Raw genomic sequence first — 25192 nt, 5'->3', positions numbered from 1 at the left:
AGTGCCCACATACTTTGTTCCCTTAAAGATATGGCCAAATGTCACAATCAGTGAAGCCTTCCCAAATCCTCTTGTCAAAACAGCTTATTTTCACTATCGCTCTTCCTCCCTCTCCTTAACCTAAAATATGTGTTTCATGATAAAAAAACTAGATCATGTTTATTTTAGAAACTGGAGAAAATCTGAAAATACCATAAACCCAGAGATAAAAACTAACGTTTTGCTATATTTCTTTCTAGTATTTTCCTTTCTCCTCTTTCGGTCTGGTTCTTCTTCAGTGTTCATTGTATACAAAGTTAAATAGTCAACTAGATCCATTATGAAAAGCAGCAATTTCCTACCTCTTCCATGTCTCCTCCCCAAGCCAACGACTTTCAACAACTATAACTGATTTTTTTTTTTTTTTTTTTGGTTATTGCTTCCAAATCTACAACAAAACAAAACAGAACCAAAACACTTCTAGGCATTACCACTTGATTTTCCACTATGGAAGGTGAAGATTTTGACTCTTTCTTCCCTCTGCTCTCACACATAAGCACACACTTTCCTTCCTTCTGTCCTCTTAATATATAGAACTTTAGTATCAGATAGCATTCAGTGTTACCTAATGATGACTAAGCAAACACAATGAATCATGTAATATTATATTACTTTTTCTTTCGATTATTTGTTTGCCTGGAGTTACTAATTTTATAATTTCCTTTTTCATGGTTTCCTTAGTTCTGTGTCCTTATCAGTAAAAAGCAACAACAACAACAAATTTCACCAGTTGCCTAAATGTTCTCAACAGGCATTCAGGCACACTACATATGAATGTGTATTTTAATTTCTTGTATACTCTCCTCTCTTCACCTTCTGACATGATCCAAACTAAAGTGGTTTCCCTGTACATGTGGGACACTGCTGACTTCTGGAATTTCTCTTCACCATCATCCTAGGCACCCTTTGTTTCCCAACTCCAACATCTTTCTCTTCTCTTGGTTTACTCTATTGTTTTAGTGGAGCATATGCTCCAAAAGCTTTCCAAACAAGGCTGCCTGGAAGACTCCTTTCTTTTCTTTTTCTTTTCTTTTCTTTTCTTTTCTTTTCTTTTCTTTTCTTTTTCTTTTTTTTTTTTTGAGACCTTGCTCACCTGAAATTGCCTTTGTTCTGTCCTTACAAGCTCATTGATAATTGAATCGTAGGTCTGAAATCATTTGCCTTAAGAATTTGGAAAGCATTATTCCATTGTCTTCCAGCTCCCGAATTTTCTCAATAGAAACCATTCTAATTAATGATCCTTTGTAAGTGACATGTTTTTGCTTTCTGGAAGGTTTTAAGCCCTTTTTTCTGCTTAGTGTTCTGAAACTTCACGATGATGTGAGTGTGGGACTATTTTCACCCGTTGTGCAATTGTAATGGGCACTTGGTGGCCTTTTCCATACAGAAACTCACATTTTTCAATTCTGTGAATTTGTATTGAATTCTTTCTCTGACAGCCCTCCCTCTCCTTTGTTATCCCTCTTCTCTTTCTCAAATCCCTATTATTTGGACCTCCTGGGCTACTCTTCTAATTTTCTCACCTTTTCTTCCCTACTTACCCACCTCTTTGTTTTTTTATTCTACTTTTGGAGAGAGGTTTCTTCAACTTTCCAATTCTGCTGCATTTTTCATTTTTGCCATCACATTTTTAATTTCCAACCACTCCTCCTTTTTGTCCTCTGAATATTACTTTCTTATGTAGCATTCTGTTCTTATTTCTGAGTTGCAATATTTTTATCTCTTTAAATATTTAATGAATTCTCTCCCTTCCTCTCCCTCCCTCTTATAACTTTTCTTTTTCCCATGTAGTCTGTTTCCTCCCAGGTTGCTTTTTCCCATGCATTTGTTTTTCATTTGGTCTTTCTTATGAGAACCTGTCCTCAGATGTCTGGTAATCCTTGGCCATCTGGTCCTCTGAGGAACAGGGAACAAAATGCTGATTGATAGCTCTGAATAGACAGGTGTGGCTTGCTGACTGCAGAGTTTCACTATGTAGTGTGAACGGTTTACACTATCTGATTGGAAAACTCCAATATCAGTATCTTTAGGTCTTTCTCTCTTGAGGTGGTCAGGCTCTCCAAAGAGTTATTTCTCCATACTCTTCTGGAGGGTATAGGCCTGGTTGCCACCATCCTTGGAGAAAGAAAGCCTCAGCATCCAGTATACATACACTCAATTAATCCCCAGATTTGTGTCCAGTCTGCCATCCTCAACTGGGCAGAAAGTCTTCTCCAGAGAATAAGTCTCCAGCATCCTGCCAGAGGTGCCCAGCTCTTCTCTATGGAGAAGAGTAGAGGGTGTGGAGAGCTAACTGTGAACTGGTGATCTTTATTTTATCTTCAGTTCCTTACACCCACACCCACCCACACACACACACTATTCCAGATTCACCTGATACACCACTTCCTGCACATTGGGAGGTGTGCATGTAAATGGGGTTGGTTCACAGCTTTCTCCTCTGCCCACCAAGTATGCAAATTTCTCAAGTTTGCCTTCTAGCTCCCACCCTCAGCCCTGTCATCGCCCTCTCCTTTCGCCTTATCTATGAGTATCTGTGCCTTTAAAAGTGCCTTTATTTCATTCTATGGGGTCTCAGAGGGAGTAAAAGCAGACATATTTTCAATCTGACATCTGTATCTAACAGCCCATCACCTATCTCTATCTCTTTATTTGCTGATTGCCCATCTTCCCTCGCTAGAATATGAGCTCCATGATGGAAAGAACTGGTATGTTTTAGTCACCCCTACATCCTCAGCTCCTAAGAGTGTGTGGCACATACTAGATGCTCACCATTTGATGAATAAATGGATAAAAAGTAAGAAGGAAAGAAGACTCCTCCAGCTCTATTTCTATTCTGTAAGTTTTGACTCCATTTCCCAAATTTATTCTAACTTTCCTTCTCTTGAGCCCTGTCCCTTTAACCCAAAGACCTCCCACTTCACTGTTTACCAACCTTTACTCCTTCCTGGCAGTCTTTTTTTCTTGGCTCACTCCTACCTCTCCTCTCTCTTGCTACTACCTGGCATCAATTTCAGCGTCAATTTCTGTGAGGGAGATTGAATTTTCACTCAGTAAAGCACACCTGCTACATTTGTAGGGAAATACAAAGAGAGAAGACTTGGTTCCTACCTTCTATGAATAAACATAATTTAACTCACTCTCTTTTAAAAATCAAGATTCCTTTGAGACTCTAATTCAAGCTAGGTTTTAAAAAGAAAAACCCAAAGGAACATCAAATTACCAGAGAGCCAGGAGCAGATGGGTTAATAAGAAAAGATTTGGGGATGGGGAATTTGAGGGATTATTGGGAGGGAAAGAGGACTAAGCTTCTAGACAAAGAAAAGCCAAATTAACACTCAGAGTGTTCACATTCACCCTTATCCTGCCAACCCCTCCCCTCCTTGTCTCTTGGTAAAAACCATGGCTAAATTGAAAGGGAAGAAAATTACTCATTTTTTCTTCAAGAAAGTATTCATTGAATTTTCTATTATGTTTCAGCACTTGGTGAAGAAATCATGTGTGGTATCTGCTCTTATGAAATTAGAGCCTAGTGGGAGATTCAGACTACAAACAGGTAAACAAATAAAATACACAGTATACTCAGTAGCAGTTGCTTTGAGGGAAGTGAGTAGGATTCAGTAACAGAAAGTAACAGAGAGGACTTCCTTAGATGGGGGTGGACAACGAAGGCTCCTCTGACAAAGAGGGATGAACATTTTGTTGTTGTTGTTGTTGAATTCCAGTCATTTAGTTTCCACTTTTCCCACCCAAGTTACTCTTTATCCTTTAGAAATTTAAACTCTTCCTTATATGCAGATATGTTGTTAGGTTATATGTGACCCCATCCTCAGCTTCAAAGAAGGGTCCTGTTGGTTTAAGCAAGTTGGATTCCTCCCCACTGTCTTCCATTTCCCTCCCAAGGTGAATGGTTTAGACACTGGCATGTGATACAGTTTAGGCCAATGAAATAAACAGGACCCCTGGAGTTGAACAGGAGTTACTGGAAAAGACCCTCTCTCTTCTCCTGGAGATTATGGTGTGAGGATGTGATTCTAGAACAATGACAACCATTTTGCAGCCATGAGGAAAGAGCTATAGCTGTATAGTAGTAAATGAGAGAAACAGGGTCCTCAGTGACATACATCAAGCTTTTCTTGAAGTCAAGCACTATTTCTGGACTAGTTAGATACAAGAACCAATAGATTCCCTTTATTATTTAGGGTAGTTTTGAGTGGGATTTTCTCATTTGCAATCAAAACAAAATAATCATAACTAGAGAAGTGACATTTAAGCTAAAGGCTAAGAAAGAACTAATCAAGAGAGAAGAGGAAGTAGGAGCATTCCGGGGATAGGAAGCAGCCCTGAGAAAGCCCTAGGGAAAGAAAAATCTTAGTGTGTTCAGGAAACTAAGAGGAGGCTAGTGTGGGAGCCACAGGATAGAGTGTGAGCTCAGGCGAGATTGGCAGGCAGGGGGTCGTGGGAAGAAATTCAGATGTTTGGATTTTATTCTAAGGAAACAGGAACCCCCACTCAGATTCATGTTTCATAATGACGTGGTTGCTGAGTGAAGAGTGGATTGGATATGGACAAGAATGGAAGACGAATATCACAAAAGGTCTATGTGGTTGTCCAGGCAAGTAAAGGTGGCTACTTGGGTTAAGGTGGTAGTGGTGGGGATGGGATATAACAATAAACTGTAGGGGAGCCTGGGTGGCTCAGTCGGCTGAGCATCCAGCTTCGGCTCAGGTCATGATCTCATGGTTTGTGAGTTCGAGCCCCACGTCGGGCTCTGTGCTGACAGCTCGGAGCCTGGAGCCTGTTTCGGATTCTGTGTCTTTCTCTCTGCTCTTCCCCTGCTCATGCTCTGTCTCTGTCTCTCAAAATAAATAAATAAACATTTTAAAAAAACAATAAACTGTATATTTTTTAAGAGTCATTTCTTTCCTTTACTTGTTCAACCACAAGTATGAAAAGTCTCTGTATAGCACTGTATTAAAACTGAAGACCTAAAGATGAAAATACATGTTCTCTATCCACAAAGAAATTTCCATTTATAGGTGAACAGCCAGGCAAATGACTATAACATGAAAAGAGCTGTGATGGAGGTAACTACAAGATGCATGGGAACTTTGGAGAATAAGCACCAAGTTAGTCAGAGAAAGTCAGTGATGGTGTAGAAAAAAAAGACTTGAGTTTGTAAACATTTGTGAGATCAGCAAGAAGGATATTCGAGGCTGGGTGGAATGCCTTGCTGGAAAGACATGCAGGATTTAGAAGAGTCTGTACTCAAGAAACAAGTAGTCAGATATTTCCAGAGATCCCGCTGCAAGGAGGGAACCATAGTAGAAACAGTAGTCCCCACATTTCTCAATCCCCTTGCAATTAAGTGATAAACTGGCCAATGGGCTGTGGGTGTCACTTTCAGGCTGAAGCACAGAACTCATGCTCACCTTCCAGCTCTCTCTTTCTCCTCCATGGCAATTGTGGAGGAAAACTAGTGAAATGGAAATGTCACATTGTCATGGCAGCTGGATCTCTGAGTCAGTGCATAGAAAACAGGTCCTCTGGAGAGTCACCCAAAATTCCAGCACACTTTGCATAAACAAGAATGAACTTTTGTTGTGTTAAGTCACTATGATTTTGGAGTTGTTTTCTTAGTATATCATAACTTATCCTGACTAATACACAGGGTGATGGGGATAAGACTAGACAGGAGGGCAGGGGCCAGATCACAGAGAGACTTAGTGGTCAGATGCCTTGCTCAAAGCCTGGACTTTATCTTGTAGGGATTTAAGAATCATCAAAGAGTAGAGATGAGAATCATATGAGACCATTCTGGCCACGGTGAAATGGATGGATGGATGGATGGATGGATGGATGGATGGATACTTGGATTTAGGGCTTGCAGGGTAGAAGTAGTTCTTAAAAGTAGAACAACCAGAAGAGAGGTTGTTGAAATAGAGAAAGATGATAACAACATGAACTAGGACAATGGTACCAGCAAGGTGTATAAGTTTGACATATGTTTGAAGGGAGAATGCACAAAGACTATGAGTGACTGAATGTTCTATAGGGGCAGGGATGAGAGGAGACAGAAGAGGGAAGTTTTGACTCCCTTAGCACCCTACTTTCTTAGCCCTGATAACAAACAACCTTAATCAGTAGGGGTCCAGCCACTCTCAGCACCAAGAAAGGACCAGGAAGAAGGGCTGAAGGAGAAGGCTTCCTGGCAAATACCCTGGAAATACCCTGGCTATAAGCCAAGGGAGCCAGAAGATCAGGTCTGATCCTTCTGACTTGGATTAGTTCATTGATCCTCTCTGGACTTCAGTTTCCTTACCTGTAAAATGGAGTCATTGGACTTAATGATCACAAGGTCTCTTTCCATTTTAATGTCATAACTCTCAAAAAAAGAAACAGAGGAATGGGAAAAGGAGAGAAGAGTAAGAAGATGAAGGAGATGAATGAGGAAACCAGCTAGAACCAACAAGGGAAAAAAAGAGGGAAAGAGAAAAATCAGGTGTGGTTGCTCGAAATAAGATCCTTGAACCCCCGGGTTATCCCAGCATCCCATCAGTTCAACTCAACTACATGGTGTCAGTAGATTTTGTCTCAGCTAACATGTATCATTGTTCTTGCTTGTTGAATTTGTACTTTTAGTTATTAATATTATGATTATCCCTAATTGACAAAAACAGATCAATGGCTCAAAATTGGTAATGATGAAAATAGTAATGTAAATACCATAACTCAAGATAACATCTTTATAAAGAACAGATTCAAGGACAAATAAAGGGAGGTAAAGCAATATGTGCTGACAGAAGTGAGACTATGACTGTGATAAGCTAACAAAAATGTAAGTCTATAAGAATAAGAAGTATGACCAGAAAAATCAGAAAACTGGATGGTAGTAGACTGGCAATGCATTTGCCCCTAGCCCTCCAGGGTAACATTCATTATAAAAATGATTTCCAATAATAGCAGGAAGCCATGAAACTTCAGTGGTATTTTCCAACAAAGTAAAATGACTCCTTTGATAGAACAATAAAGTTTTTCCAGAACAACTGCAAACATTGTAAGTGCTTCCCAACACAAAATTGATTAATTTTATTGCTAAAAGTGATGGAGAAACCAAAACTACAGAGGTGTCATAAAGGATGCACTCTTCACAGAAAAACAAGGATATGTTGCACTATTGCAAAGAAGTTTGTAAAACCAGCTACAAAGGTAATGATAATATTATGTTGGGGAAGAAGCAGAACATCAGCTAGATGTCTTTATCAAAGAACATTGATAGATGTTGCATAATCTCAGTAGTATGTACTGTGGGGGGAAGCTGGTATCATGTCTGTGCAGACATTTCACTTTCTATATGGATAAAATTCAGTTCAGCAAGAGGGCACATATATGAAAGAGAAGTACTCCCCCAAGACTCTAAAAAAAAAACAACTTTACTGAGATGTAATTTATGTACCATACCATTCACCCACTTACACAAGGCAGTGGTTTGGAGTATATTACATTATTGATCTTTTTTAATTGTGGTAAAAATACATACATAAAATTAGCCACTTTAGCCATTTTTAGGCATACGATTCAGTGGCATTAAATACATTTACAATATTGTGCAATCATCACCACTATCTACAAGACTCTTCACTGAGATATAGTCTATCTGATGATGGTTTACCACTAAAGAATCCATGCTCTATGTAAAGATGATTTTCAACACTTATTTTGTGAGTCATGATGTAAAATTGGGAAAGCACATTAGCATCAGTTTTGGCAAAGTTCCATGTCTGTGCTTCAAGGAAGGAATTGAAGAGGGTATGTCTGAACACCAATCTATTCACTGCTTCTGTCAAAGAGATCATTTGGCCGTCGGCAATATGCCTTGATAGTCTCAATTCAGTTTTGAAGGTGTTCCTCCAGAAAACAGGCTCTGAGGTAGAGATTAGCATACAGAATATGTATTAAGGCATATGCATGGGATGGACACCTGTTGAGGGGAAAGAAAAGATACAAGACTGACCAGAGGGAGAAGATGAGCTGCAATACACCAAGAAAGTCCTCAGCCATCCCCCAGGGAGCTATGAATCTAGGAGCCAGCTCTTCAGGGCTTAACTAAATTGAGGGGATGGGACTGAAATTTCATACTCCCTTATGGATCAGGCTCCCTTATGGTCATTAGATATAGGCTGTCCCTTGGGCAGAGAAGTTTCTTTAGCCAAGGCAATCACCTAAATGGGCTAAAAGCTGAGAGCCAACTTCCAGCCACATTCCCAGCAAGAAGAGGAATTTGTCCTTCAGCCTTAAGGGAAGATCTAGGAAGTGCATCCTGGTATCCAGGAAACTCCATGCCTTGCTCTCAGCTCAGATCCATCTCTTCACATGGTCATGGCAGCAGCTCCTACATATTTCTGAGGGAAACTTAGGAGAGGAAGTTTAGTGAGCTGAACTATAGCCCCTCTCACTGCAGCTGGTCTCGGGGCTATCACTGATACTTGTCATTTCCCATCTCTGCTACTGGTTCTGGATTCTTTTCCCCCTTAGCTAGCACATCAGTTAGTCTCACTGGCTTTCCTGGTGGCATGACACAGCCCCCACATGTGAAAGTCCTGAGCTCCTGGTCCCCATGCCCTTCTCAGGCTAGGGTGGCTGAACTTGTCCTGTTACCATCAAAGTTGGGTAAGGGAGTTCAGAGAGGTATTCAAGTGCATCACCTGAATGTCATATTCTTCCTTGGTCTCAATGTATAACAGCAGCCCTATCTCTTCCTCATGATTAGAACCAATTGCCCCTGCCAAGATGGTGATTCCTCTTCTTACCTGCTGAGTAGGTAGCAACCATAGCTTATAGTTCAATGGGATTATTGCTCTGTCCCCTGATGAAAGTGTTCATGGTCCCCTTTAGGGGCTAGGATCTCTCAACCATAAAGCCCAGAGTTCTGGGGATGAGAAGCACAAATATCTATGCTGTTGGGCCAATGCATAGCCTCCATCCTGTCCACCATGGCTACTTTATTCATGCCCCACTGGGCCAGCACTGGAGCAGTTGATGACAGAGGCTGGCTAATGTTATTTGGCCAAGTTGCTCTGTCTATTTGGTTGTTTAGTGCCTCTTCCACACTGGATGCTCTCTGTGAGCTTTATCATGAAAAACAACAATTTCTTCCCTTGTTTCCTACCGCCATATGTCCATCCACATGAATCTAGCCCAGATGTCCTTGTTTCTGACCTTCCAATCTTTCTCCTTCCAGGCTCCTAAATAACCCACTTACCACTGATCTAGAGTCTGAATATATTCTAACCTCAAGGCCACTTCTACTTCTACACAAAGGTGCACCACTAGCAGCCCTATTCCATCACCATTTCTTGTAAGGCCACCCTGAGGAGGGCTGTAGTGCAACCACTATTATTTTCAGTTTAAATATACCAAGTCAAGCCATGCACAAACCAAGATCAGAGTTTTTCCTCTTCTATCAGCTGGTCATGGGAAATCCTATGTAGTCATAGGAGTGAGCTGAGGGAAGGGCACTGGTGCACTCATGATAAATGACAAAGGGCTCTGGACTTCCTTTCTCTGAAGTTTGCTTATGCCCTCTGGTCCTATTCATGCTCAATCCTGGATATACCAATTTTATTTTACTATCGACTATTATTGGGCCTTCTCATCCTTAGGAGTCTGACAGAATTCAGCTCATTATGGACACTTCTGGCCATATGGTCACTTGATGTACCATCATGGTCAAACACAAAGTCTCTACTAGACCCCACAGGCTATTTTTCAGAAGGTATGTAATTCTCACTGCAGATGGCATTGCCTTGTTCCAGAAACCTAAGAGGTCTGTATTGTAATTCTCCCACTAGGTTTACCATAAACTCCATAAGGCATCTCCTACCACAACTGATATCTCCAATACCATAGGGCCTACCTGGTCACATGGCCTAAGACTGTACCTGCTCTTGGCATCCAAAGCTGGCAGCCTTCCATGTCATCCACTTTATGAACTAGAACAGTACACCCATATATGGAATATACTGCCTCCACAACCAGAAGAAGCCTACCAAGGGTTGTGTGTTATGCTTTCTTCTTTGTAGTGGGAGGTATATGATGCAATAATTTGTTCCTTACTTTTGGGGGGAAATCCTGGAATTCTCCAGAGTAGGAGCCCCTAAATATATTACTGATATGTGGGTCCCTGAATCTCCATAGAACTTATCTCCCACTCTCTGAAGTATATGCATTTTACCAAAGTAAGACTTATCCAATCTGATTAGCATGATATCATTGATATGGTGAACTAAAGTAATATTCTGTGGCACATCCAGATAATTCTATTGTTTTTCAAATGTTTATTTATTTTTGAGAGAGAGAGAGACAGAGCATGAATGGGGGAGGGGCAGAGAGAGAAGGAGACACAGAATCCAAAGCAGGCTCTAGGCTCTGAGCTGTCAGCACAGAGCCCCATGCAGGGCTCAAACTCACGAACCATGAGATCATGACCTGAGCTGAAGTCAGATGCTTAAACGACTGAGCCACCCAGGCACCCAGATAATTGTGACTATTTTATGACAGAGGACAGGAGAATTAACATGGCCTTAGGACAAAACCATAAATGGATATTCTTGTCCTTTCCAAGTCAATACATGAGGTTTCTGATCCTCTTTTCCAATAGGGTTGAAAAAGAAAGCAGTATCCAAAGGAACGACTCCATATCATGTACCTCAGGCCATGCTAATTTGTTCCACAAAGTTGCAGTTGGAGCTACTAGTTGGTTAAGTATACAGTGGTCCACTGTCATCTTTCAGGATTGATCTGCTGTGTTCAAGTGCCATGCTGGTATGTTAGGTGTGACGTAGTTTGGACCACCATCTGGCATATTTAAGAGTGGTACTAATATCTGCTATTACACTCAGAATGTAATATTATTTCTGATTTTCTCTCTTGTCAGCGGACATGATGGAGAAAGACCATTCCAGGAGCTTCCATTTGACTTTCCCATTACTTTCCCATTACTATATCTCTTACTTCATAGGCTAAGAATCCAGTGTGGGGGTTGTGCCGACTACTAAGTATATCTACTCCAATTATACATTTGGGACTGGAGAAATAATCATCAGGTGAGTCCACAGACCCAGTGAATTCACTGTGAGCCATAACTGATCCAGAACTCCATTTATTACCTAGCTTTCTTATATCCCTTGCTATATCTTATAGCTATATCTTATAGCTATATCTTATATCGTATAGCCCGTGATGGTGCTTTAGGTTTCCAGGTATCAGTGTCAACTCTGGCTCTGTGTTGACCAATCTTTGAAAATGTTTGACTACTCCCCTTTTCCCAACGTAAAGTTACCAGAGTAAGTGGCCACAGCCCCTTTGGGGAAGGACTAAGGGACTCATTTTGAACACACTGAGGTGCTTTGGGATCCTTCCTCCTGGGGACTTCCTTCAGTAGATGGGTTCCTGGTTCAAAAAATGATTCATGTCTAGAAATTGGGCAAGCTATCATGAATTTTTATTGAAATGATGGCTTCTGATCATCCATCCATGATTCTTTTAGAGTAGTACACTTAGGGGCTGCCCAATTATTTTGCACCTAAGGACACCACTGAGTTCTATTAACTATCTCTACAACCACCTGTGGGTCAGGCTTCCTTGGATGCCATTTGACCTTGCTGCCTATTACAATAATTGTCCCTACCTGGATTCTGACAGTAAAGCACTGCCAACAGCCTCTACTGTTTTGGATTCTTTTGATCACTGATGATAACTGTGAACCCAGTTCTGTAATAACATCTCCTATTGTAGGACATGGGATACAGAATACAAGCACCATTGAGCCTCTTGGTGACACACCAATATTCCTCATTGCTTTGGTCAACAGTGTGTCCTCCTGGCCCTTCCATAGAACATAATCATCATGTAGGTTTTATACCCTTACCTAGGATGTCCACTCTCATGTGCCCACTTCTCTGAGCCTTTTAATTCCTTCTTCCACCATCTACCACAGAAATTCTGTCATTTCTGCTCCAATTAGTATAACCATCACCTTTTCCAAGCTTCTAAGAGCCATTCTAGCCCCATGTTTATACATGGGGTTTCCTGAGGGTGTGTACCAAGGTGTTAAATCCTATATTTCAGGAGAGTGTTCCCATGTGAGTAAACTCTCTTTTATCAAATGTATGTTCTGCCCTTCTCAGTCCTGCATCCTCAGAATCCAATGCTTTCCTGGGTCCTATTGGTACAAGTTGGCTAGGTCCTGCACTTCCTTCCCATGTCCTCAGCAGGGTTATGGTGTGACTTAGCCCTAGTCATTGATTTAATGGACAGAATAGGAAGGGATGGAAGAAATTGTGTGTTGTCTTACAGGGAGAAGTCTCTGTGTTATCTTCAGGTGAATGGGAAGCACAAGCCCTTAATAGGGAGATTTGGGTCACCTGTACATGTTCAGATATTCAGGTGAATCTCAGGATTCAAAATATTTGGATATATCAACCCAGGTGTCCCAAGCCCATGTCTCAGTGTCCCATTTTTCCCCAACCAAGGCTTTAACCTTATAATATCAGAGTGAAATTTAGTTAGAGCTACCAAATTCCACTGTCCTTAAGGTTACCATTTCCACCTTATTTCTCAAAAGCCTAATACATCGCCTGAGCTATCACACTGTCTTCCATCTGGGTAGCATCCCAGTCCACCACTGGTAAGAGTCTGAGTCCTGCTGCCACATTAAATTAGAGGCTATCTGTGCCCCACCTACACCAGTTATGGGGTCCTTGTTACTGCCAGGCAGCTTGTGACCTGGACCCAAACTCCCATTCCAGTGACCACTTTCTCCTATCTCTTCTGGGGCCAGCTATTACAGGTTGGATTTCCTGGGATGCAGATTTGAGACACGTTAATATGCAGGGAATTTTTTAGGGCTTACTCTTAGGATCAACACTTACAAAAAAGAGAGGAAGGAAGCAGGATTGGGCAAAGGGAGAACTTGAGCTGTGATCTCCTAAATCAACCTCACAAAGAGTTCTAAAGCTGAGACAACCCTTCAGAATTGTCCCCAGTTGGAACAAGGGATGGAGCCTCTCTACCCCTACACTGAGCAGTCTGTCCCTAGAAGCAGACATGACTTTAGGTGAGGCATTTTTCTTCATCATCGGCATCCTCAACAAGGGCTGATGAGGGCTAACCACTGAGAACCACCTTCGATTGCTCTCCCAGCAACTGGGAGGTGTGGGGGACAGTGAACAAGTCTTTCATTTCTGGAGGGAGATCTGGGCAGTGGACATCATAGCACCCACCACAGAGGAAATGGTGAAAAGTGGAAACAAGATGAAATTGCAGTCACCAATAGATAATGACATATGTTGGCTACTCACGAGGAAGGAGGTTTTGAAACGAAAGATGAGATAAAAATAATTTTCTCATGGGCATTATGCTAAGTGAAATAAGTGAAACAAAAAAGACAAATACTGTATGATTTCTCTTATATGTGGAATTTTATAAATAAACAAACCAAGCTCATAGATACTGAGAACAGATTGGTGGTTTCCAGAGGCGGGGGTAGGAGTCATTTAAATAAAGCGAAAGTAAAAACATAAATAAAAATAAAAAATAATAATTTCTTCATGATCATTATGATTTCCAGTGGCTTGCCATAAGGCATATATACATCACTGGTATATTCACCATCATCAATAGCCTCAACCTATATGGACATATGAAGGATAAGATATCAGGATTTAAAAAAAAAAAAACATCATGGTGTAAACAGCTCAAAAATACAAAAAAAAAATTTTTTTTTGGTTTGTTGCCAGGATTCAACAGCTCTCCTCACTTGTTGGAAAGCAAACCCTATTACATATCATTTTATATATTTAAACACACACCTGGGGCACCTGGGTGGCTCAGTTGGTGAAGCATCCCACTTAGGCCCAGGTCATAATCTTGCAGTTTGTGAGTTCTAGCCCCGCATCGGGCTCTGCACTGGCAGTGCAGAGACTGCTTGGTATTCTCTCTCTCCCTCTCCCTCTCCCTCTCTGCCCCTTCCCCACTTGTGCTCTCTCTCTCAAAATAAATAAACTTTAAAAAATAATAAAATCACACACACACACACACACACACACACACCTGACTGTGGCAATAGGACAGAACTAAATACTTTCCTGAGCCAAATGGAACCCAAGAATAGACTAGGAATCTGTTTGCCATTATCTCCTGATTTGCAGCATCCAACTGTCCCATGTTTGACTGTGATAAACCTAGTAAGCATCTGACAAACATCAGATGCAGTCTTCAGAGAGCCTCTCACCATAATTTCTGGATCTATGTATGATTGAAATATCCAGAAGCAAATATATGTGCTTTTCCCCAAACCTTCTAATTGTGAGACATCATTTTCTAATTTAATAAAATAGGAAAGAAAGGAAAATACAAAAAAGAAATAAGAAAAGATAGGGGCGCCTGGGTGGCTCAGTCGGTTGAGCGGCCAACTTCGACTCAGGTCATGATCTCACAGCTCGTGAGTTCATGTGCTGATAGCTCAGAGCCTGCAGCCTGCTTCAGATTCTGTGCCTCCCTCTCTCTCTGCCCCAACCCACTCGCATTCTGTCTCTGTCTCTCTCAAAAATAAATAAACATTAAAAAAAATTTTTTAAAGAAATAAGAAAAGACAAAAGAAGCAAAGAGTAAAGAAAGTGACCTGGTTTAGCCCAGATCAATACTCAAGTGGTTGATATAAATAGATTATGAATGTCTTAATGAAAGATTACCAGCAACATCACCCATGTCATTGTAATGAGACAATTATCATTTGATTTTTAACACTGCATCTTATTTTATTTTGTGATGAATGTAATTTTGTAATCAGTTTGTTATAATTTACCTAAATTGATAGATAGGGGTCTGACACCCCCATATATATATATATATATATATATATATATATATATATATACACACACACACCCTTCAACCAGAAAAGATATGCTTTTACCTTATTAAATATTAAGGTTTCCCCACAGCACATCTATCTTCAATTGAAAAGATATAGATATGGTTGTTAAAATCAAGTTTAAAAACCACAACACTAAATTATCTGGAACCCCTTTTTTGGGCTATAATTTATCTAATTATTCTGTCTGTTTTTATTATATTACCCTGTTTTATTATTTCTTTTTTTAATAATTTTTTAAAAAAATCTGAGCATAGTTGATACATGATGTTACATTAGTCTCAAGTGTATAACACAGTAATTCGACAATTCTATACGTTATGCTATGCTCACCACAAGTGTAGCTACCACCTGTCACCATACAACACTATTATAACACCATTGACAATATTCTCTATGCTGTACCTTTTATTCCTGTGACTTTTTCATTCCATAGCTAGAAGCCTATATCTGTCACTCCCATTCATCTATTTTGCCCAGCCCCCCTTTTTCTTCCCTCTGGCAACCATCAGTTTGTTCTCTTTACCTACAGACCTGATTATGCTTTTTATTTGCTTATTCATTTGTTTTGTTTTTTTTAGATTCCACATATAAGTGAAATCATATGGTATTTGTCTTTCTCTGTCTTATTTCACTTAGCATGATACCCTCTAGGTCCATCCATGATGCTACAAATTTTACCCTGCTTTATTATCTTCACTGTCATCATCATGTACAATTGTCTACTTGTTTGTTACATGTCTTCCTGATTAAAATATAAGCTCACTGAGTACAGAGACCTTGTCTTTCCACCTCTGTATCCCCTTCACCTAGAAAAATGTCAGGCACGAAGCACATACTTACTAAATATTTGCTGAATAACTAAATGAATGACGCTTTTACTTATCCATCCATCCATCCATTTATCCATCATGTACCTATGCATCCATCATATGAGAAAGCCATGCATACTAGTGAGTTGGTTTTGCTCTCTACTTGAAGGGCTGAATAAATGTTATATTTATATTATGTGAAATACCATTCTGGAGAAGGAGTCCTAAGATGAAAGTCCATAGACCCAACAACATGGTGGCAGGAGGAGTCATCTTCTACCTGCATTTCCCCCGTTCTGTCAGGGGTAATGACAGGAGGGCAGCCAGCAAAAGAAACAAGGAAAATGACCCGGAGCAGGCACTGCCCAGAACTTGTTTCATCAACCTTACTATGCTTTGTGCTGACTTCTTATTTTAATAACCTCCTCCCCAATACTTTGCTAACCCAGCCTAAATCACTTCTTTGTACAATACAGTACATATGTGATGCCCAATAATATCTTCTTTGTTTTGCCTTCCCTCTGCCCATAGAGTTCCATTTATTATCTAACCTCACGTAGGCATTTTCAGTAATCTTTTCATGTTTCTCCACACACATTTTCTAAACAGCCAGCTGTGCAATTCAGACCATCCCTAGAGATTATCGACTGGGTTGGATTTACATTTATGAGCACATAACTGAAGCTGACATGGCCTTTACCAGAATTGATAGCTCTTGGAACAATTTGCCTTCACAGCATTTTACAAACAGCTTCATAATATATCTAAGGGCAAGGCAGGTTTTAATTAGTGTCACTAATAGCTAAGTATTCCAAGGTGAAATAATTAGGTGTCTAGACCAATAGGAGCAGAGGATGGAAGGTGAACTTGAAGTCTGTGCAGGTTTGAGGTGGTAGAAGTTTCCACCTGTCTCTGGGGTAGTGTTAGGGAGCTGTTGTTCTCTTTGCTGAGATAACTCTTCTGTTAGCACTGATTAGGAATTACTGCTGGCAAACTTGGTTGCTATGTGTGCAGTATCATTTTGAAACACGCTTCTGCCCACCCTCTCTCTTTATTTTCTTCTCTCATTTAATTTTGGTTGCTCTATTTTACAAGCAAAGCAGCTGCCTGTGTGGAGAAGAGGTGCGCCATTCAGATTCATGGTTTACAGTTTGCTAAATGTAAGCCTGCCTAATCCTTTCATATCATTGGATTACTCTCGCTAAGGAAATTTTCCCAGCTTTCATCATGAGAATGGGCTCCCTGCCAAGAAACCACTCATCCCAGCTCAGGTCCACCTGGCCTTTCCCGGATTGTCAACTCTTCATCTTCAGTCATTAAGACGGCTTTCAGACTGAATATTTGCACAACCATTTCTGAAAGCCAAACACAAAATCTTTGTGCCAAAGAGTCACTAATCTCTATGTAGGATTCTGATCTGAATTATTATCAGGAAAAGAGAGAGAGACAGAGCCTTTGATCATTGAGTCAGTTTTCTCTTAATATTATCTAATTAGATAAAAATCAATTTATGTAAAGTTTAAATAATAACTAAGGTCAGATTACACGATTTAGAGAAGATGAATACCTATTAGTATTAGCACTTTTTATAGGTAGCTGCATTCGAGAGGTAGGTTAAGAAAGCCATCCTAAAATTCCTAACTGCTTCATAAATGCTGCATCAATTAAAGTTTTAATGGATTTTTTTTTTTTAAATTCATGGTTATTTGCTGCCTAATTTCCTCCACAGGTCCAGAGAAGGGGGCCTTCTTGGGTTTCAAAGGGAAAGAGTTCTTTGTGACTGTAAAACAGAACAAGAGACTTGATTCACAGACTCCTCTGTCAATCACGTCTGAAATTCTGAGCGTATGTAAACTCTCTCATAGAGCCATACAATAGCACCTTGCTATTCGATCACTGATTTTGATCCATCCTCAGCTAACCTTGAACAACTGTAAGCAAGCAATTGGCAGGGGGAAGTGTGGGGAAAGAGCCGCTTTCCAATTCAGATACCCTGACTCATGGGATTTTAGGACCCAAGCGTTTTGCACAGGCAAACACCCAGACAGTCACTTTGAACACTAAATCCATTTAAACTATTATGAAAACAAAAGGTTCTTCTGTACCTTTTCTACTTTTTACTTTCAGGAGTCTGAGTGAATTCAGCATTGAAGGTGTCGAATGTATACTAAAGAGCAATATGCTGGTTAGGATTTCATTATGCTACTTTATTGATTTACTTCAGCCCAACAAGTCAAAAGTGGGAAGACAGAAAAATGCATTTTCTGTGGTCCAAGGCTTCCCTTCCATATTCTCTGGCCCTTCCATTACTTTCCAGAGCTGCCACAGCCAAAGGAGGTGGAAGGGGCTAGGGAAGGGGGCTGATGGGGAGGGAAGGACCTTGCCCAGACAGGATAACAATCAAAGTTAGGCAGAGTTCTCCCCTTTCACTACTCCCTTTCCTCCAACCTTCCAGAAGACAGGGAGGAGAGGGTCAGAAAGGCCTTCCAATCCACTCTCCAAGGATGGTACTTCTGGCCTCTATAAAGTAATCCGTATGAATGTGGAACTTTGAGAAGAACTAGAAAATGCCTTGCCATATGGCTGATTGACATATATCTTATTTTTAAATGTAATTCCTCAAAGACAAGAGACTATATTTTTTATGAAGAGTAGAGCGTGACATCTAACAAATGGTGATAAGAAACTAACTGGGACTCAGCTTCCATTCATAGAAGTCTGTTTGGCTTGAAACGCACTCACACTCCCAAGTTTCACTTTGCGTTTCTGGGTTCATCAAACCCTCAGATTCAATATTGAAAGTCAAAGCGAAACCCCCCATGAAGAAAACCACACTGATTTTTACCTGCTTTAATGTCAGTGTTTTCAGAAACTAGCATTAAATCAGTCCACTTCACTCCACACTCACCTTTTGGTTTATATACCAACCTCCAGTGAAGTGTCAGCAAATTTGACTTGCCTCAAAAATGTTCACCAGTGAGAGGGTTTTTAATTAAATCCAAAGACTTCACATTGATTTTTAAATGTTTTTAAAGATGCCTGCAAGAATGTCTCATTTCAGTCAAGTATTTAAGGGTTGAGAGAGGAAAAACTAGGCACTTCTAAATTTCAACCTATTGTAGGTGCTTTGTGAAAACCAGAATCCCCCAAAACAAAGGCCAAAAATAACTATGCAAATTTCTCCATTAATATGCATATAATGACAATGTCAAACAAAAGAGAAAAAGAGAAACAGCTCAATGAGTGCTGGCAGAATGAGAGGAAAGAGAAAAGACAATGGAGGGAGAAAAAATCCAAAAATGGATTTCTTTTTCACCCATTTCTGGAACAGGTAGAATTACACCTATTACTAAACTAGGTCTGATTGGTAATGCTCATCTGATTTGAAATACTCAAATTAGTCCTAGGTGCAAATTTGTCTGCTGCTGAATTTATTCAGTTCCTTTTACCTGGGCCATCTTCATCATACTGGACAGCATTTCTGGGTACTTTTCTATACATCCCTCTGAAAGTATAGGACAGGGTCCAGTCTGGTTTCTGTGAGGCCTCAGGGGAGCTGAAAGCCTAATTGAAGAACTAGGAAGGAAGCCAAGATCCTACTACTGGGAATGTACAAACAGCAAAGCAGGAGTGGCCAAGTCAAGGACCTGTCACGGTCACAGAGCCGGAGCTGGTCAGGTGGGAACGGGTTGTCTGGAATGAAGTAGGAAGAAGTCAGGGGCAGTTCTAGAAGACTATCTTATGGGAACACTTGGAGGCTTCACATCCTCTCTTTTATAAAGGAAATGATAACCTTGGGCTTTAGTTTTTGCTGTCTTCACTGATAAAATTCAAAGGCCCCCAAGTAGGAATTCCTCAGAGGTGAAGACGAGGAGAAACGGCCCACTTACCCCATGCTGCATTGCCCACTTCCTCCACTATCTCAAACGGTGGCAATTTTCTTGTGGGCATTGGCTTCTATCTCTCTTTCTTTAGGGCTTAGTCCAGTGCCTGGCATTTGGTAGACATTCAATAAAAGTGTTCAACTCAATGACTAAGTGGACAGATGGTCATGGATAGACACTAGTTAATACTTTCAACCTAGACAGTCTTGCGATATTTTGGAGGCATTTGTTCCCAGATCAATTACATATCATCAATTTCTAGGAAGCCCCATGAATGCTACCCTCCACTCAATTTGCCTTCTCTAGAATGAAAACAGCTGTTTTTTGTTTTTCTGGAAACACACAAGGAAGTGTCTTATGGGCAGCCGATCTTCCCGCCTTTTTGTCTGTGTAACAGTCTCTCTTTGCCCCAAAAATATACTATGTGTGTTTCCAAGCTGTAAAGAAACCGTTGAAAATTAAACCACAGAACAGCATTTTAATGAGAACATGATTACCTAACACCCCACTGTGGTTTCAGATGGCCTTGTGCCAACCTTCCAAAATGCTACCAGAAGCTCAGAGTGAAAAAAAAAAAGAAGAAGAAGAAGAAAGAAAGAAAGAAGGAAAGAAAGAAAAAAAAGTGATTAGCATCCCTCAGCGAAGGTAGCTTTCTTGGATGGCTTCCAAAAAGATCTCTCTAGAAGGACGGAGGTTATTGGTGTCTGCAGTTCAACAAAACTTTCTTCCTGTTTTGAAAAATTTGAGAGAGAAAAGGGGGGCCACCCTTGAATTGGTACATGATGTCCTGAACGAGGTGTTTTCAGTATTGAGCTCTGCTGGGAGCGTCAGTACCCAGCACTGTCTATCTCATCAACTTGCCTTCTGCGCACCCACTTGCTATTTCTGTAGCCTAGGTTACAAGACCGCAGGTGTTGATGCTGTGGAGTGAAAGCTCCACTGGCCCCTCAGAACAAAGCCCCAGCGAGCACTGTTCCTCCCTAGCTGGCAGCTTGCGTCGTGCATGCCTGGCACCAGACACAGAGAACAGGATAGAGGTGCTGGGGCTCACGTTGGGGTCATTTCTTAGGGACATCCTTTCCTTGATCTCCAACTGGCCTAGCGCTTGAGCATTTGGGCTGTGGTTTCATTTCCATGTTGGGTTTCCTGACTTAACTCCTGAACCGCTTTTTGCAGTTATCTTTCTACCGGTTTAATGATAACCAGATGGCCCCATGTGGCCACAGGAGAAAGCGAATTACAGAGCCGGGAGACACTGGAGTGGAATTCCTTCATTCCACAGATAGGGAAATCAAGGCCTGGAAGAAGTTTAGAGATTCACCAAAGTCACACAACCATTCAGCAACCTGATTTCCAGGCTGTGGGTATTACTGCCCTAGTCATACTACCTCCAATTTCTTTCAATAACATGGCAACTTAAACAACCACTCACACAACCTGATGGGCACAGAGTAGGCAGAATACATGCTACTATCCTTCCTTGCAAAGTATTTAGCACTGCACTAAGCCCTGAGAAGGATGAGTGGGAAAGTACCGAAGACTCTTGTCCTCAAGAAGTCACAATATTTTGAAAGCAACAACAGGTACACATTAGTCATACAGGGTATAAGGAGATGCTGTAAGCATGAATGTAATGAAAAATGAAACACTCTTCCCTCTTTATGTCCTTCACCTGGTTAAGTTACTTGTTTTATCTTAGTTTTGAGCTCATCTCTTTTGGGAAGCCTTCCTGGATTTAGTTTAGGTTGGACTGTAAGGACCTGTGCACTTGTCTAGGTCCCTATAAGCTCTATGAGGACAGGTTCCTGGCCAGCCTTTTGTGCACAGCTGTATTCCCATGTGTAGTGCCTGGAACATAGTTGGTGCTCACTAATGTCTGGGGACGGAAGGAGCTGCATGTCCATTGGGAACCTTTTAGCCAGCAAGTGGGATTGAAGATGAGCTCTAAGATTGGAAGGATTTGTATCAATGCAGAAGGTGGCCCAGAAAGAGGTGGATAACACCCCTTCTCCACAGAAAAACCACCACAATCTGTGCCAGTGAAAGGTCCATTCCCATGGATGGAAGTCATCTGTGATGAAGAGGATCAGGAAGATGCTACTGAGTAGACCAGTGAGGCCAGACTCTGGGAGGCTGGGGCTACAAATAAGATGATGACAAACAGAAGGAAGATGTATCACTCTTTAAAAAGAAGAGAATTTAGGGGTGCCTGGGTGGCTCAGTTGGTTAAGTGTCATACTTCAGCTCAGGTCATGATCTCGTGGTTTTTGAGCTCAAGACCCACGTCAGGCTCTCTGCTGACAGCTCAGAGCCTGGAACCTGCTTCGGACTGTGTCTCCCTCTCTGCCCCTCCCCTGCTCGTGTTTCCTCTCTCTCTCTCTCAAAAATAAATACACGTTAAAAACAATTCAAATAAGTAAGTAAATAAATACGAATTTAAAACTCCAAACCACAAGAAAGCTGCACACAGCAAATCACTCACTCAGTTTTAGAATCTGATTTTGAGAAACATTTTCGTACACTTGCAAAGAAATCTTTGGGATTTCCCTTTGATAGCTGGGCTTTTTTCACTCCTTCTCAACATTGAAGACTCTTCTCAACACCGGAAAAGAGGCTGAGTTCCACCTTGGGAAAATGCAAAATAGTCAGCTGCAGTGAAGAAAAAATGAATTGCAATCTCAATCACAGATTTCTTTGAAATATTGTGCAAAGGGAATTCTAAAAGGACCATTGACTCATTTCACCAGTAAGCCAAGGTGAACATTTAATGTGGTGACTCAGTGACCAAGGAAACTACTTTTCTTGGGGGAGCTGTTGGTTCTGACTCTTCTTATCTGGATGACTTTACCAAACAAACAAGTATCATCTTTCACTTGGGGGCACCTGGTAGGCATTTACAAAAAAGAAAGGAGTTCCGAGAAAAAGAACTATAATTATCAACAGCAGCGAGTGCTCAGTTTCTGCTATGTTAAAGCTCATCCACAGGATTATCAAAATCAAGGAGCAAAATGATTTGTCTGAGAAAGGGGTGTGAAGGAGGAACAGAATCAAAAGATCAATAGAATTGGGGCTATAAAATATGCCCCTCCCCCACGTTCAAGGCAGAAGGTGTTACATTGGAGTAAAACATAGCAGCCATCTAATGTCAACTCATACCATTATCATAAGACATTATCGTGGAGGAATAGCCAAGAAAATGAGAGGCTGGAAGAGAGAGGGGGCATACTCTTAGGAATGTCTAGCTGCAAGGCAATCCTGGACTGTTTCTGGCAGCATTCAACTCCAACCTGGAGCAGACTTAGTAGAAAGGTATGACTTTTTTCTAAATAAGAGTCCTGAACAGGCTTATGATTGTTCTGCTACTCCCCAGAGGTTAGGGGAAGAGGATAGGTTTAGAGACCTCAGTAGTCCCATGGGCGGAGATGGCATTGCACACAAGGCAGCAAAGCCCCATATAGATGAGGATATATCATGTGATTGTCCTCACTGTAGGAGCCATCCCTTTCTCTGGGCCCATTTGGGAGTGGACTTAAACTGCTATGTGGCATCTGAAACAACCCAAATCCCAGTGATCTTTGGGATCCCTGTGACCAAAAGAAGAGTCTCTTCTAATGAGAAGTCCACTCCTCAGGGACCAGGCAGGCAATGTGGGAGGTGCACCACTGCACTGGAAGCAACCCTTTGTCATACACTGCAGCAGACATAAGAAATAATGGCTACCCTCTTCCTGCTCACCACCAGCTTCTGGGGGAACCCAGTGAGGCATCAATCTACTAGGTAGTGCAGGAGAGAGCATGCAAACATCTAGCTTCCCTGGCCTTACTCTCCTTTGCATAAAGAATGATGTGAGCTTCTGATGCCCTTGTCCTCCTCCTTTCCCTGAATCCTTGACATGGGCTTCTATTAGCTCCTAAAGAGTGGTATCCTCAGCATAGGACTGGCACAGAGCAGGTGTGCCATAAATGTTGATGTTGATGGCTAAATTCATGGCAAGAGGTAGGTACCACTTTGCATTATTTCCATTTTGATGAGGAAACTAAGACCCTAAAAACGTCAGGTAACTTGCCAAAGCCCCTCGGTTAGTGAACCCAGGTCTCTTAGCTCCAGAACCCAAGCTTTAAACTGATTCTGCTCCTGTGCCAAAGGTAGACTGGATACACAAAGGAATTGGGTGCGTCAGAAGCTTCTTGTAGAGCACTTCCCCTCCCCTGATTTCAGCTCCATCAGTCTCCTACTAATAAGCCAGTATCTATTTTATGTTTGCCAATCTCAGTTGTGGGTTCAAGATCACAAGTGTTTGTCCCTCCTCAAGAGCTCGTCACACCCAGTGTTCCCTGGTTTCATTTGTACATTGGGGTTCCAACTGTCACTCCTCAGCCTGCATGTTGGTTTCACTTCCCTGGGCCTTAATTCATTCGTTTTTTTTTGTTTGTTTTTTTTTAAATAGGGATCTATCTACCAGAGTGGGTGTGAGAAGTAAGAAAAGGGGTGTAAACATAAAGCCCGCAGGGGCCTCACCATGACGCTGTTCATGCATTAGTGAGCACTTAACAAACAAAAACCATTATACTGGAGTATTTTTGTCCTTTCGTGGCAGCCTCGTGTCTCAATTCTGGCTGACATCAGAATCATCTGGACCATATTTTAAAAATACAAATGTCAAAGGGCCCACCTCAATCCTACCCCATCAGAAACCCCAAGGTTGAGGTCCAAGGATCTGAACTTTGCCTAATAGTAAGTTCCCTGTTGTGCAGGGGGATGGGGGAGGGGAGGACTGGGCTAGATGTTTATATAAGGTTCTGGAACCTTTCCAGAAGGTTCTATAAGGGATTCCTTCCCAGGGTGGGAGGTAGGTTTAGAGGACTTAGAAGCTGTCTTCCAAATAACAACCTTCTTATTGGTAGCTCCCTCCTACAAGCTGAGTAGTAAGTGGCGTACAGAGAAATGTTCCTTCTGTCCCATTCCATATTGGTTATCTCCCCATCTCTCTCTCTGGTAGCCCCGGTATGGGTAGGCTTTGGGCACCAGACAAAAACTACGCTTGTTCCAGGGCTGCCTTTCTTCTACCAAACAAGATCACTTTTAACAACCACAAAGTTTCATGAATCACCATATGAAAGCTGGTCATGCTGTTAGGTTCTGTTAACGAAGAACACTCATCAACACACACACACACACACACACACACAGAGAGAGAGACACAAACTAACAAAAGTATAAATTCAAGACACTTTCAAATAAATTTGGTATTTTATTAATCACAAAGCATCCACATGAACCTGAAAAGTTGTAGTGCATTGTTTATTCAGTCTAAAGTAAAATTTGGGACTTGAGACTATGTATACACTTCACAATAACTTCCCTGGGGGTCCACTGCCCAAAGGGTGGGAAGCAGCATGTGCCACCCTGTCAGGATCAAAGTCCAGTGGCCCATCCATCTGCACTCACTTGCTCCTGCACAGTAAATATCACTCAAAGAATTCAATTCTGGAATAGCAGTGTTTGAAATGAGCCACCAGTGA

This window comes from Panthera leo, chromosome C1, assembly GCF_018350215.1.
Source record: "Panthera leo isolate Ple1 chromosome C1, P.leo_Ple1_pat1.1, whole genome shotgun sequence".
In the NCBI taxonomy this organism is placed as follows: domain Eukaryota; kingdom Metazoa; phylum Chordata; class Mammalia; order Carnivora; family Felidae; genus Panthera; species Panthera leo.
Note: the sequence above shows the minus strand (reverse complement) of the source record.